This window comes from Sciurus carolinensis, chromosome 14 (assembly GCF_902686445.1).
Source record: "Sciurus carolinensis chromosome 14, mSciCar1.2, whole genome shotgun sequence".
NCBI lineage: Eukaryota > Metazoa > Chordata > Mammalia > Rodentia > Sciuridae > Sciurus > Sciurus carolinensis.
The window spans coordinates 47,860,679-47,877,517 of NC_062226.1; the positions used below are offsets into that span (position 1 = coordinate 47,860,679).

Sequence of the window (16,839 nt, forward strand, 5' to 3'; positions counted from 1 at the left end):
TCTTAGTATGAATTTTCCAGAGAGAATTTAAGTAGTAAGTGGCCTGTACATGTTCTTAGAAATCACAGTCCAAGTCTTTAAAGTCCCAAATCAAATTTTCTTAAAAATTTGCATTGAAATCCAAAGAAATTAAACTAAAAGATTCACTCATGTCAATTTTTTATTATGTTTTGTCTTAGCAGGAGGGACTTTGGGACAGTAGAGATGGTGTTGGGTGTCCAGCTCCAGCACTAACATTTTGAAGTTGGATTTTGTTGCCTCTCTTATGCACATAGAGCTCAGCTGCTTTCACAGTTTTGACCTCCTTGTTTGGAAGCAACGTTGAGAAACAAATATAGTTAAAAGTTTTTTCTCCAAAGATTAACATGCCTACTTAGATGAAAACTGTGTTTTCTCTGTTTTTAAATACTTGCCTCAGCTGGGTCAGCTTAGGTAAAAGCTACACCTGTAGATTTCAAATGTCATTTTCTGCAGACCACACACTCATGGCTTAACAACTTGAGTTTTCCAACCACCCGACCCTATAATAAATAACCTCAGCTTACAAATGGTAGCTATGATTAACTACTGGTCATTCAATGTCAATATCCCATGGAACCAAGTTCACCAAAGTGGGAGTCCTCATGTGCTCTCCAAATACAATTCAATGTCTTCTCTCTCCTCCATATGTGGTACAAACTAGAGGACTGGATATTGGAATTTGAGGGCATCAGTTATGTCCATTCTTTCTTTACCACTAGTTGAAATGGTGATTAAAATATCACAGTTCATTGGGAGAAAATTGTTTGGAGAACATAGTTCAGAAAATGTCTATGAAATGCTATTGTCAGTGTCTCTCTTTAACCCACTTCCTCTTCTCTCACTGTCTCCCCATTGCTTTTTTGGACAGTTTGCCTAGGGGAGGATTTGGTCTTCCAAATCATTCTCTTTTTTGGGTACTGGGCAGAGAGGGCAGAGATTTAAACCCTTTGATTATGGACTATTAATATACTATTGTTACCAAAATTGGAGCAATGGCTATCACTCATGAACCTGGCCACCCTCAGGCGATGTATAAGTAAAGGTTGGGTAAGAGGTTAGGAGCATTACTCTAGGACGTCACCCCCAGAAAAATATGAGAAAAAGGGAAATAGCAATTAGCTCTCAAAACTAAATTAAATACCTGACTACTAACTCCAAAAATTTGCCACTTTTGCAAAAAAAAATTATGTTTGGAAAGTGCATCAATTACTTATGAAAATGATCCTTGTAGTTTATACTTGTACACAGCTATTGTTCGTACTTCTTAGGAAGAGGTAGAATGCGCCTGATATTTTGCTAAGGAAATGATGAGAAGAACTGAGCAGGATTGGGGGAAACCAGAGTTGTTTGGAGTAGAAAATAGCTGGCTGAGGAAGAAGTCTACAATAATGGCTCTTTTCAAGAACCCTAGAGCACTTTATTCTGTGGAACAAGAAAAGGCAGAATTAGAATACTATGATAGAAGATTCTAAGTGTATTTAAATTGATTATAAGACTTTTAAAAATTAGAACTTATAATATTTAAAGGGAGCACTCACAAAATACTCATATTGTTTGATATATGTGAGCAAAAGTTAATCAGTAAAGTGAGAGCAGAGGATTTAGCAGGGTGTAGGCCGTTGACTGGATCATGAGAGACTTCTTTGTTGGGAGGTTGTCATATTAATTTGGGTATTGCTCAGCATTGCTCATGGGATATTACCATAAAGCAACTTATCTACTCTTCTGTAGCCTCTTTACTTGCTGGGGCTAGTTTTGGTTACGATCCTGAATGAAAATTTGGGCAGGCAGCAAGCCTTCTTTGTTCACTTTTAGGAATGACAAGGGTACACCGAAACTTTAAGCCACAGGACAAAGTCCCAATTCCTTAATTATGATGTTCTCTTCCATACTATAATGTCAACTCCAAATGATGTAAGGGTGAGGCATTTTCTTTTTTTTCCCTCCTATCTTGGGCCTGTTGAAGTGGGAAGGCTGCTATTGTCGAAAGATGCCAGTACATTTCCTTTAGCTCACATTCTACCTGTCCTTCCTCATCTTATAAATCAAGTTTTTTTTCTTCTTCTTCTTTGGGAGGAAAACTGGAAAGGTGATGAGCTAAAGAGAACTGAAATTTTGTTATTTGACTGATAGGTTTGTGGTCAAGTAGTTTTGACACTTTTCGAATTGGGAATATCCCACAGGCACACTTTTTATCTAGTGTGAATTCTTATTTGCAGTAGTCTTTTGAGGATGATAAAATCATCTTCAGCTTCCTGCTTACTCCTTCCTCAGTCCCTGGGAATCTGGAGATACTTTTAACATCCCCCTTTTGATGTCTGTTTTCACCCTTTAAGTGCCTGGTGGGCAGTATAGACAAGCCCATCAATAGCTTTCCTTCTGCTGGGTGTACAGGCCATGTCCCACCCTGCAGAAACCATTCATGGATCCTTTGTTTCAACAAATTCTGAGACAGCAGTTACTTATAAATCACAGCCCTTGAGCTTTCTAACACAAATTCATTAGGCCAGCCTCCTAACAAATAGTTCAGTGATCTCCAAATTATAGGAAGCTCTCTACCTCAACTTGTAGCCAGCACCCCTTAATCTACAAGGGATTAGTAGTTACCAGAATTCCTCCCTTTCTATAAAGAGCATCATGCATAATTCTTTGTAATTTCCACTCTTGACCCCTTTTGCATGGATTGCTAAAGGTTTCTTATATCAAGAATATGATACATATTGTTTTCATACCTGTTTTTGATAGTCTTACAGAGCAAGACGGTATTACAAATATTTTAATATGTAAATTAATTGCATACTAAATTTAATATGTAAATTAATATGTCATAGTATTGATTGTCATAGGACCACAGCCAAAATTTTTGGTTTGATATTATATAATTGACTGGAAAACATTTATTGGACATTGAATATATGGAGTTAACTAAAAGGAGATTTGCGTTGAGGGTATACCTACCAATAAAGAAAATAACAGATTACCTAATATTACTGGAAATAAATGACTTTTGAATGAATGGTTGGAGCAATGTAGACAATAAATAATTTCCCCATCATAGCAAAGTTTACCAACTTCCTAATAGACTAGTTATTGGTAACCCTAAAATGTTTCAATCTGTTCAAAAAATGATTTCATTCTATCTTACCCCCAAGACACATGCTCTTTATCCTGGCATCTGTGTCTTGGTTAAAAGTATCACCAACTTTAATGTGATGACTTTAAATTTGTGGAACAGAGGTGGGAGACTATTGGAGGAGACTTAGTCTTCTAGAATGTAACCCTGTGGATGCATTGGTGGCAAGTCTCTTAGTGTCAGTCCTAGACATAGAATTGCATGCTACATTCAGAGTTTCTCGTTGCCAGGTAACCAGTTGTTACAGGATAATCAGCATTGTTTTTTCACAGATCAAAGTCAGCCGCCAGTAGGGCGCAAAATGGTCTCCTTTACACATAATTGGAAATTTTTATTTCAACATTTTTTTATAAATGTATGACATGCAAATATATGTGTATACAATGTGCTGGAGCAAAGTACATAAAAAACTCTACCCAACTACAGACACATTTTCGATCTATGGAGAAGGAAGCAGGAGAATAACATTATTTTCATTTTTATGAAGCCCATGTGTAGGGTCAGTGGACTAATAAATGAAATCTGAATTATTCATCAGCCTGTATGTCATTCGGATCTTTAAAATCAATGTTGATGGAGTAGTGGAAATGTTTCAACTCTCACCAAACAAATATAACTGTCTCCTTCTTTCTCTTTCTTTCACTTTTAACCACTTGCTTTTATTTGGGATTTTGGATTCTGGGTACGTTTCCATACATTGCCCTAACAACCCTAACACACATTAATCATTTATGGGCCTGAAGTGTGGTGGGCATTTGTGAAGGAGTGTTCCACACCCTGAATCTCACAGAGTAACCCCAGATCTCTCATTCACTGTAGTTAACTTAGAGACTAATTCATGAATTTTCTATATCACAAAGGGTATCTGTGAATTCTTGGAATCCGTTAGGCAGGGATGAGAAGCAAACAGATACTTTTTGACAACAGATATGCATGTATGTACTGTCTCTTTCTTGTTTTTAATATAAATCTACTTGAAGAAAATGGAATTCTTTCTAAAGGGTAAGTTATTGATTAATTTTTCCACTTCCTCCAGTTTTTGCTTCTGTCTTCGCCCCTTTAGATACATTTCTCTTGGAAATTTGAAGTTGTCTGCAGTAAATGCTCAGTACTTGCTAAGCTAATTTTTTTTCCTCATGCTACATTAGAACATGCCAAATTAAAGGGAATATTCAAGGTGGTAGAAAGATTTATTTCTGAGCTAATGAAATGTTATCTGCTAGCTTTTTCTTTGGAATGCTTACTTTCAAAGACAACTGCCAAAGAAACAAAAAGCAACTTATAATTTATTGAATTACTGAGAATATAAGAAGAATAGAGGGAGATCCTTTGGTACTGCATTCACTATGTGTTGTGGACTTTACTTCAAAATACTTCATGATAACAATGATAACTAACATAACCAGCATTTATAGGGTATACACTACATATCAGGTAGTGTCTCAAGTATTTTAACCTATTGTACTTAATATTCACAATGACCTAAGACCTATGAATATATTCTCTCTCTTGCATATGAGGAGCTAGAGGCACAGAGTAGTTAAATCCTGTCAATGTCACACAGCTGCTAGAGGAGAAGCCAGATTTGGACTCAGTCTGGATGTAAAACTCTCACTGAAGACTGATGCCTCTTCATGTCTGGCCATGGTAGGGCTCTGTGAATCATATAATGATACAGAATAATTTCCTTTCCAATTAAATAATTTGTATTTTTTGTATTCTTCAACATGTAAATTGGAATGCTTTTCAATTATGCTTCATTCTTTTGTGTCTGAGGATGAGCAATATGCACATAAATGTCACTTTTGTGCAATCTTTAAAGACCCGAGATCCATATTCATTGGGGATGGGACGTAGGAGTTTAAATTGTTCAAAAGTTCCCCAGATTCGGATGCAGTTGCTCTTCAGATAAGCCTCTGGGAACAACAAGTTTGGAGCAAATTTATGAAAGAATATGCCCATATCTACACAATAACACATGAGATTTTGGCAAGGAACCAAATGGCACAGATGGATGTGGGTGGTAATTAGTTCAACTGGAGCTACCCTATAAAACGTTTCATCACACTGTTGGTTCCAAAGCAGTGTGGCTTGTCCCTGGAGAGTATCTGTGTTGACTGCCAATTTTCTAGTAGCTGAGCTCAGTCACCAGGATGGTGTGCTGTTCACAATGGGCACTCCATAAATAAGATAATGGCAAAAATAAACACGGATCTAGCATGTGCCCGGTGTAGATACTTTAGGTGCATTAGCTCTATGAATCTTCTTGTCCTTCTTCTAAGTTAGATTACTGTCTGTGTCCATTTTTCTTACTAGGAAACTGAAAATGGAGATGGTAAATGCCAGTAATAAGTGAAAGAATTGGGATAAATTTGACTAATATGAGCTCCAAGAAAATGTCTCAACCAAAACTTGAAGCACATCACTGTGTTTGTCTTTCCTCTGCCAATCGGAAGATGAAGATGGGACTTTTATATTGTTATAGTTTTATGACATGATCTTCAAGATTTAAGAATTTCCTGTTACTGATAAGCTTCTTTCTCTCTCCTGACTTTCCCTCTCTCTTTCCTCCTACCTTTTCCCTCCCCCCCCTCCATTTTCCTTTTCTTTCTTTCCTCCCTCTCTTCTTTCTCCCTTTCTTATAACTACATCAAAACACACCTCATTACTTAATACATGGAACAGCAAAATAATTCTTTTCTAAACACCTTAATATATTTAGAAATATTACTTAATGTAAACATGGCAGGCTAAATATTAGCATATAATTTTAAATCAGAGTTTGACACAGGCTTCTTATTTTTACCGGGCAAATAAAAAAGAGCTATGATGTTTTGTACTGTGATATCTGGGTACTTCCTCAGATGATTCAAGGCTAAAGAAAGTGATGGGACTTGGTAAATATTTCGACTTGGCTGAAGACTTTTAAAGCTATCCACTTCTTACGTTTTTAATACTGTAAAGGAAATAATGACTGGCATGTAAATTTTTGTACTGATTTGTAGGAAAATGATAAAAATATTCTCTTGAGCATCACAGAATTTTGGACATAATCTTAAACCATTTTTTTTAATTTTAAAAGATTAAAATAAAATCTTTTAACAACACTGGCTGAGTTCCACATAAAGATCTCTCCAAATATGGCACTTCCTCCCCAGCAGGACTGTGGCTCCTGTCTTTGTATAGTTCCCTAAATACCTTAATTTAAAACCCTCATCCTTTCTCATGCAGGCCAGTGAGTCTGAAACTTTAGTAATGCATATGTCCCCTTTTAAGGAACAAATAATCTAAGAAACTCCAAATGCTTATTTTTAAATTATTTTAAATCATATTATTTAACACTAGGCATAAATCCCTTGTATTTATACTTTTTTTGTTAAGCCTTAAAACAAAACAAATTAGGAATTCAATATAAACAATATAAACAAAAATAGCAAAACCATAGCACTCAAGGTAACAGCATTTATTTAGTGTCAGATTTTCTACTCAAACCTAGATGCCTAAGTTAGATTGAAGATTGATGATTGTTAAGTTCCTCATTTTATTTTCTACTTACTTCTCTTGACTGTAAATGTAATAAGCCATCATTTATATCATTATACTTATCATCATTTTAGAAATTATTTTAATGAATTTATCAATTTGATGGTATATCACATAATTTATTACTATCAAGATGTAATGAAAAGTTACTGAGTATTGATAACTTTTTAATCGATGTATATGATACATTTGGTACACCTATTTATATTTAGCACTACTGTGTGCTACATGAAAGTCAAATTTTCAAGTACTTTTTCTCTTTTGAATAATTACAAAAATCTTTTTTATATTCACACTATGTTTGAACTATTTTTTACTTGGCACAAACTCATCATTTTCAAATCCATCTTTATTCTTTTGTTCGCTCTCAGCAATTAAAATAGTACATAGGTAGTTTTTCTCTATTGTAGCCCTCTCATGATAGCCAGTCTAAGTCTTACTTATTAAAAGACATAAGAAAAAAAAGACAAGTTTATTGCCCTGTTGGAATCCTTAGATTGCTTATTTTGCCTGCAACTTAAATTCTAAATTCTTTGCATGACACAAGAGACCATATTTTGTGTGACTCCCTTTTTCTCTCCATGTCCATTCATTCCCTTTGGAGGGACTTCATGTCCTGTTCCTCAAATGCATGCTGCCTTCTCACAACTCCATTCCTGCAGACATGCTAGTGCTTCTGCCTTGACTGTCCTCTCCTTTCTCAAACCTCCCCTTCCTGCTCTGCATCTTTGGAAACTTTCAAACTCCTTCTCTGTCTCCCTGCCCCAGTGTTCTTCTGAGTCTTTTTAGGCCATCTCCATGTTCTCATAGTATCTGGACATGCTACCTCCTTGCATTTATCAGACAACATTGCCTTTATGTTTGTGTCATTTTGCATGAACAGCTACAGAGTTCAAGAATATTTATTGGGTGGTGTTTACAAAGGCATGGAATTAACCCGTCCCAACCACCAAAGAGACTCTGCAGTAAGGAGGATTTCATAATCAATCTCTACATCTTAATTTGTTGCCTTTATATGCCTTAACCTTCCATTTTGTCATAATATGTCTGTCAGTAACACAGGTTTTGGATGTAAATGTGCTTAGATTCAAATCCACTACAAAATTCTTGTGTAATTCTCCATGTGACCTAATGTTTGTTTACTTGCATCTACTTGCTGCATAAGATTGGTTTAATGATTAAATGAGATGATATACTGGAGTACATATTAAATATTCAATACAAGTTAGCTGAAATTGATGATATTCATATATAAATGTAGAAGTCAAAGAAAAAATTACGTAGATAGCCAATCCTGACTTAAGATGGAAAATAAGACCAACATATCATATGCTGCAGGAAGATCATTTTCCCCTTTGGCATTTTTTCCAATTCTCCTCTAGTGACATTTGGGAAAACAGGCCATGGGTTTATTTTACATGTTTAAGTTTATGACATCCCCTGTATCTATGCCAAGTTCCCACTATTTTGGATTTTCCATATAGAATAGTCTCTATTATCAAAATTTACAAAAGTATCTCTTGTCTTCTACCCTTTGAAAAACTTTAAAGAAACCTTAGTGGTTTGTGCCACTATATGTATTTTGTGCCTTTTTCTGAGGAACTAAGGTACATGCAGAATACACTTTGTAAAATTTTTTTGTTTTGTTTTTTTTCCCCCTCTTATATCAAGAAGATGTCATTTGAAATCTTGGATGAATCATGTGTCATTGCTGAATGGCAAGATAATGGTCTTATGTTAGTAAAGAGAGAGATATAAATGATGTGTTGTAAAGTAATAACAGAAGATTGCTTAACAGGTATGCGAAAATGGCACTAATGCTTACAGATGAAAACGTACTGTGACAGCAATCTGTTAGGATGTGGAGCTACTTGGGGAATGCACATATGCTCCTGCAATGATGTTTTAACTCTCTATGAACACTGTATGCCTATGAGTTCATGTGGAATTCATAAACATGGTATAATAATGGTCTCTGATCATTCTAATAGAGAGTTTATATGAGTTAATACTCATTATCTCATTTATTACATATAAAAACTGTGCTCTTGGTATTCATGGAAAAGGAGGTAGAATGTGAGAGACCAAGGTACATGTGCAGGGTCATGAAGGTAAATGATGAGTAGATTTGTCTTATCCAACTCTGGTTCTTTTCCACTATATAACAATCTGTTTTTAACGTAGAATAATCTGCTTTCCATGTACACACATTTGAAATAAACTTCTATCTGCACTGCATATTTTTCAAAGATTAATTTAAAGCATTTTTTTTCTTTTTACTCCCAGAAAGATTTGCAATATGATTTTTCCTGATGACCAGGTTGCTTTGTTCTTCTGAAAGAATATTATTGGGAGACAGGACACAGCAATTTTCTATGCTATGTCTTTGGGTTTATAACATAATACTCCAATGAGCTTAATGTTCTATAAATGAATGCTTTTTGGTGATGGACAAAAATGATGAAACCATTGTATGGCTATATTAGACATAATAGTGGCTTTTATTTGTCCAAAGGAAACCACATATTGATTTTTTTCATTTGCTTCTAAGATATTTATTTTTTTTCAATTTTTATTTTTACATTATGATGGAATTTGATAAATATCTATTCATGTATGTTATATGCAATATATTAAGCTAGCCTTTGAGAACTTTATAAGGTGGCTTAAAATCAATAGGTTTAGAGTCTGATAAAATATTCTGATGCATAAACTATATAATACTAAGTCTGTTAAGATAAGACTATTTACATTGTTCTATTGAAACTCTACGAAATTAAAATCACTATATTACAATTTGTAGAAGACTTCTAAGGTAGCTGGTCAGTTTTTTTCCTTAGATTAAAACTTAATAATATACTATATTCGGACACATTAAGACAATACAAGTTCAAGGTTAGTGCAAAGAGGAAGTTTACTGTAACATTGAAGTCATGTTCAATATGTCATTTCTGTTGAGTTTCTGTTCACATGAAATATTGTCAATGTTTTTAAAAACTTTGGCACTTCTTTGGGGTTTTATACTAATATAGTTTTGCATAGTTTGTCCATCCGGCTGTTTATCATTCTATCATCTATGTGTTATTTTGAAGGTTCTCTTGAGGGTATAACATGATTATGATACTAATCTCTATGGTTTGGTTTTGATGATAATGATAACAGAGAAAGGAACAAAAGATTAACTTCAAATTTTCCTTGCAAAAATCATATGATTGCACTTGGAGAAGGGAAATTAGAAGATAATGGATAAATGGGCATTACTTATCAAGATTGATGAAAACAACCTTTTCTTCCTCTTTCCCTTCTTCTTTCTTTCTTTCTTTCTTTTTTTTTTTTATTTTGAGAAAAAGTAAAAGAGTTTTATCGCTTTGCTAGCAAAGGAGAAGCACAGGGGACTCCTGTCCCAAAGGCTGTGATTCTTCTTTCTTTTTGTTGTTGTTGTTGTTGTTGTTTTACTGGAATTGGACTCAGGGTGCTCTGCTCTACCACAGAGTTAACTGTATCCCCAACCTGTTTCATTTTTCACTTTGAGACAGGCTTTCACTCAATTGCCCAGAGTAACTTCAAACTTGTGATCTCCTGCCTCAGCATTCTGAGTAGATGGGATTACATGTGAGTGCCACCATGCCCAGTCCACTTATATTTTTCTAAGGGAAAGAAGCCTGACTGAGTAAAAGCCATTTTCCAGTGATAGGCATACTTTGGTTCTCAGAAGGCAAAGAAGCAAATCTGTACACAGTGGTATGGAAGTACTGTCCAAGGAGCTATTGTGCTGCTGAGTCAACCACCTTGCCATTGTGATGAGGAAGGGTGGATGGCAGGAAGATGCTGAAGATTTCATGAGGAGAAAGAAAAGTAGATTTAAGCTGAGTTTTAAGGACTGATTTTAATGGCAGAGATATGGAAAAGAGTATTTTAGGCAAAGAAAATAAGCATACCCAATGACATGGATATGGTGCTAAGGGAGAAAAACTGAGCAATTACATTTGAATTCTTTTATGAACTATGCGTTTATAGATAGAGAAAAATTTTAATCCACTAAATCAAAAGTATCTGACTTATACCCTATAATCTCAAAAAATATACCAGATAAACACAATTTAGTGGTATTCTTTTTGATCTATAATTCCAAGAAGAATTCTTGCCAGGCTGTTTTATCAGAAGTGGAATAGGCAGTGAATATGGAAAATCATTCTTCCTTATCACAAAGACAATCATGGGGACTCACCACTTTCAAAACTTTTAATCTTTTCATGGTCTACTTTTAAAGTAAAGCACATCTAAGGGGTGTGTGTGTATATTTTTTTCAGTATTGGGACTGAACTGAGTGATAATTTGTCACTGGGCTACATCATCAGACCTTTTAATTTTTTTTATTTTGAGACAGGGTCTTCCTAAGTTGTTAAAGGCCTCACTAAGTTGTGGAGGTTGGCTTTAAACTTGCCATCCTTTTGCCTCAGTCTCCAGGATTATAGATGTGAGTCATTGTGCTGAGCTCCTGGAATATTGTTTAAGTAATCAAATTAATATGTCTAAAGCTTCAGTATTCTAATCTGTATCCTTATTTGATATATTACACCTCTCTCTCTGATAGACAATGAAGCCAAATTGAAATCCAGATTTTAGCACTCCCTGTTAAATCTTAAGTTGTTTATATGTCTGAGCTTTAGTTTCTTCATATGTAATTTGAAGGAATGATGGATATGTTTTTGCACACTTGTTTTCAGGATGAACTGAAGGTTCTCTTGCAATGCATTGAGCTGGTGGTACTTGATAAATATAGCTGCTATTTCATCTGAAAAATGAGTTTTTGATTTTAGATCATTCATTTATGTATGTTCACTTTAGTAGATATATAGGTGAAAGTAAGTGAGTTATACAATGCCATACATCCATCAAAGTTTCACCCATGAAGCCCTAAAAACATTTGTATTACAATATATACAAAGAGGTGACTAGTGACAAAACTAATCTATGGGCCATCTTTTTCAAAATTTCAGGATATTGATATTTTTCTCCTTCCACTTGTGTTTGTATATTTAAAACATTTCAGTAAATTCATTCTACAGCTTTGTACTTCAATGCATAGATAATAAACAGATTTGCCTTTTAAAATATTAACAGAATCTGACCCATAATTGATTACAACTATATTCAAAGATCAGATGATTTTGGCTTAAAAAAAGCTTGTAAGATGTATCATTCATATTAAAGCCGATGGAAAATGCTAACTATCAGTATACTTCTGGGCCCACGGTTTATACTTGGTGTTTGAGTGATGATAAGAGACCTGCAGTTATGAAAGTGTGCACTCAGATCTCCTGCCGGAGGTTAATTGATTGATATTCCCAGCTACTACCCCGCTGTATGCACCACTAGGTCACTTTGAGTCCATACTTTCTGAGGGCTATTCTCAAAGACAGAGAATTGGAGGGGAATTAAGGTGGGTCCATGCCAGCAAGACAATAGGATGTTTTTCTGATAAGGATCTTTAGCTAGCAGACCTTAAATCCTCTGACTGAAACTCTCTTGCACCAGTGGTACCCTACTCAACCCTCTTGTCCCCTTTTTCTCTTTCTCATTGTCAGAACTGCAGGGCCCTCTAAAGGCACCCTGTACTACTTCTACTCTGCCAATAAATCTCTGAAATTCTAGTCTCTTCTCGATGGGTAAACTAATGTCTTTTAGTTTCACTTTCCTCACCAGTATTTTGAACATAATAATACCTCATCTGCCTGTCTTACCAGGTTATCAGGACCAAATATTAGAATATGTAATAAAAGCATTGAAAATTATAAATCATTATCAATTATTATAAGCTACTTTCATAACTTGTTTTCTCTGGCAACTTTGGTCCTGCAATCAATTTCCTTTTTGCCTTCTCATAGCTAAGAATTTGTTTTGGTGCTAGTTATTGTAAGAAAGTTCAGTCTCAATTCATCTGTTTCTGTGTCTTGAAATAAGGATATATTAGACCCAACCTTGCTATACTCTGAGATTCTATTCATGACAGAGAAAAATTCATCATAAAGCAGGTATGTCTTGGAAACCATCCAAGGGGATTAGCTACTGAATTTTCAAAATGACCTTATAAATAAACCTTTCTGGAAGTTGTCCTCACAGTATGAAACCTAGCAATAGAGCAATTCTAAGCATTATAAAAATTTAGGGGAATTGCATAATATGTGCATTTGTTTTAGGAAACAAGTATGTAAGAGATAGGGCAAGAAGAAACCCTCACTTCATCACACTCCCAATAATATTGTTACATGGTCTAAATTTCACAAATTAACCCATTTTAGAAAACAGTCTGTTTTCTAGGCTTCTTTCAGGGCTGAAATGAGGCAAGGAGCAGAAGGGCTAATGTTGGCTTTGAGAGAATAAACTTAATTTAGTTCTTATAGTGTTTGTCTCACTGCACAACCTGCATTAAATAGCACTATTATATACATATATAGCAGCAGAGAAAACAGGATTTGTGGCAAAGCACCTTTGTTTATTCTAAGTCTTGCCCTTAATTTTATGTACAACCTTGGGCAAATCACTTAATTGCTCTTCATTTCAGATTTCTTTTATGTTGGGTATATACTTTCCTCAATTAGTGATACTATTTTCCATCTTTCATAGAGAAATGGTACTATTTAATTACAAATTTATGAAAGTATCTGGGAAGACATTTTAGTCTTCATAAGCAATTGTTCTTAATTTTTAGATTCTTCCACTTAAGAGGGTCTAAAAAAAAATCCACTACTATTTCATTAGTGAAACAGATTATCACAGTGGAGAAAAAGATAGTCTAGAGTTAAACCTGCCATAAGTCAAGTCAAGGATCTCAAATTTTCTAATGAATTGGGCTTGGTATTTGACTTGTTTGAAATTTTAGATATTATTAACTCCTTTGTGGGAAGGACCTCACATGATTCACAAAAACACTGAGTAATGCAAACAGTTTCATTCCTTTTTATTAAACAGCAATGTAGGACTTTTATGGCTGCTTGCTCATCTGGAGCCCAGTCTTTCAGATGTTTGTATCACATTGAAAGAGTCCTTGGAAGGTTCTGCCACACCTGTATGGGTCTATTACAGATCCAAGTCTGTCTATAGAAAGCAAAAATATCTCTCAGAAAGAAAGATGTATCCTTCAAGTTTATAGTTGCCACAAGTGCTATGTTCTTCAATATCTTTATCAAAAAATGTGCATAGCTTTTTCAGTACCTTCTGCATGTAAAAGAATGATAAAGTATTTCATATTTTGGTAGGAATTGACTACTTTTGGTTTTCTTTCATTATATGGAGAATCCAAAAGTAAAGAGATGAAGTGAAAATTAAATATAGTTACTATTTTAAATTATATGAATGAGCTACTTGTACTTCAGCAGAAGAACAATCTAGCTCAGGAAAATGTGGAAACCCAGAATCTGAAACTGGGAGGTGATATGGACTATCTAAAGAACTGCCATGCAAAACTTAAGGCACGACAGGAAGGCAAATAATCAGGCTTTAGGAGAGACACAGTTACAATGCAGGAATAGGAATTTGCATCAGCCCCTGAAAAATGAGTAAGAGGAAGTACAAAAATTACAAAATATCATTGCAAGTCTAGTTACTCATTATAATCATGATATGAAGAGAAAAGAATATGAAAAGATACAAAAGGAATTTCTATACCAACTTGTTATGACCAAGAAGAATAAAAAAATAGCCATGAATGTTTTAAATGATATGAGGGAAGCTAATGGAAAAAGAGGATCCCAGAGGATGGGTAAAACAGAAGCCAGGAATGGAAATGAAATGTAAAAAATTCTCATGAATGATTTTAAGTATTGTCAGGAACCAATCGTAATGGAAAATGCTAAACTCAAGAAGGTTCTTCAGCAAATGGAAGAGGAAATGATTTCTCTTCTTTCTCCACAAATGAAGAAGCTTGGAGAAAGAGCCGATGAGAATGCTGGAATTGTTATCTCTGATGTCAAAGGAGAAACTTACCAGACAGTATGTGGGACCTGTGATACTGTGAGAGAGAAGCTTACAAATGGCACTAAGAAATGGTGAAGAACTCTAAAAAGTCATGCAGAAAAAACTTAATAACCAAGTCTCAAAGGTACTGAAAAGTCATGTAGAAAAATCTTAGTAACCAAGTTTCAAAGGTACACTTGGAAGGTTTTAATGATGAAAATGTGATATTATAAGACCTTGAACAGAAAACTGAGAAACTGGAGTTAGAAATTCAGCAATGTAAAGGAATGATTAAATAACAGTAGTCACTGGCTACTGCTCCTGATGCAGATACCACTTCACTATGACACTATGACTGTCTTTATTGAAAGAAAAGAAACCCCTCAAAGAAGAATGGTCTCTTTCTAGAGAGAGAAAAAAAGAAAAAAGGATTTTGAGAGAGAAAGACGAAGATTTACAGAAGCTGCTGTATGTCCAGGAGTAGAGAGAAAGGCATTTGAAGAAAAAGGAACGATTTGGTTAAAGCAGAAGTTTTTAAATAGGACTACCTTTGACCACCAGAATTCAGAAAGTGGTAAACTTTTCAGTGCTTTCTTAGGCAGTTCTGATTGGGGGATAGTCTTATAGTGCACTCAAGGACACAGCAAAAGCCTCACGGCATGTCTAATGGGTCTCCAGTGTGCACATCGAAGCTGACTCAATTCCTTCCTGCTTTACCTTCTACTTCAGACTTCTGCCAGACACGTTCTTGTGTATCTGAGCACAGTTCAGTCGATGTACTGAATATAACTCTGGAAGAAACTAAACCAAATTGGGTTGGCAGAGAATGTACAAATCCAAAGTGGAACATGATATCAGACCCAGGTCACAGTAAGGTTTGGACAGTGGCTGCTCCTTGCCCTATACAAATTCTCATATAGAAAAAGATGACTTACCTTAGACATGTGGAAGGGATTTTTTTTTTTTAAATAACATGTTCATCAAATTCACATCTAAGTTGAAACTTAGGGTATGTCCTAAAGTCAGTCATCTCTAATAATTCCAGATGGTCTGAGTTGTTTGTTTAGACTTCCCTCTCTTCTCCCAAAGACCTGAAATGCTAAGTCTATGTAAAAAGTTATAAAAACTTTGGATATGTATATTTAGTAACAGAAACATCTGGTTCTGTGAATAAAGGATGGAATAGATGTTTGGATTGAAACTAAAGCCTTAGAGTGAATTTCCTCCTCATGGTATTAAAAATAGCACTTTTAGGAAACTGATTATTGTAAATGTTTAACTTTTGTCCCCAATATAGTTGGCACTGGAAGTTTAGCCTTTACTTGGATGTAACTATGGATTTGTAACAAAGCAAGTCCTATATTTATTATGTTTAGTGATATTTTGGAATTATCTCTTTCATATATTTAAAATCAAATGAAATTTATATATGTTTTGTACATAGACATACATACATGATTATGTCAAGAGGTTTTAAGACTTAAAAACTTCACACCACCATGAATATAGTAAAAAATTTAGTGGTATTCTGTTTATAGGTACATTAGGACCATTGCCACACTTTATATTGCATTTAAGCTTTTTGTTTATTTTTTAAATTCATCACGGCAATAAATATGTGACAAGCTTAAAAAAAGAGAAAGAATAAACATGTGTGGACTTGTAAAATGTATTTAAAAGTATTGAAATAGCCTGATATTTGAAAATTTTTTTTAACTCATTAAAAGTTGTTTAACTAGCATAACTTTATGTTTAAGATACTGGCTGTTTTTCTGGAGGTCACTTAATGTCTCTTTCTCAATTGCTTCATCAACAAAACATATGTCATAATAATGATTTCATAAGGGTTTTACAAGATTCAATGCCATGATACATAGATGTTTAACATCATGCAAGGCACAAAGTCAACATAATTATTTTAGATAAAAATTTGATCTCAAAGAAGATGAAATTTTTATTGTTTTAAGATTAAATTTACTCAAGTAGATCTGTGTCAAATTATACTAGGAAATTAGAAAAACAATGATAAAGCAGTTGCTCCAATTGAAAGATAAGGACATGTGTGTTAAGGAGATTGATTGAAATGGAAATATATTGGCTCCTTACTACAAAATAAGTGATATGGGAAAGTTAATTCTAAGTGAAATTTGAGTTAACAAGTGACTCCAAAATTTTTACCTTCTAGC

General features: G+C 34.6%; 1 pseudogene; it reads left to right on the top strand.

Moving 5' to 3' along the window:
- The first annotated feature begins 6,391 nt into the window (after window positions 1–6,391).
- Window positions 6,392–15,593, top strand: LOC124964971 (afadin- and alpha-actinin-binding protein-like; annotated as a pseudogene).
- The last annotated feature ends 1,246 nt before the right edge of the window (window positions 15,594–16,839 follow it).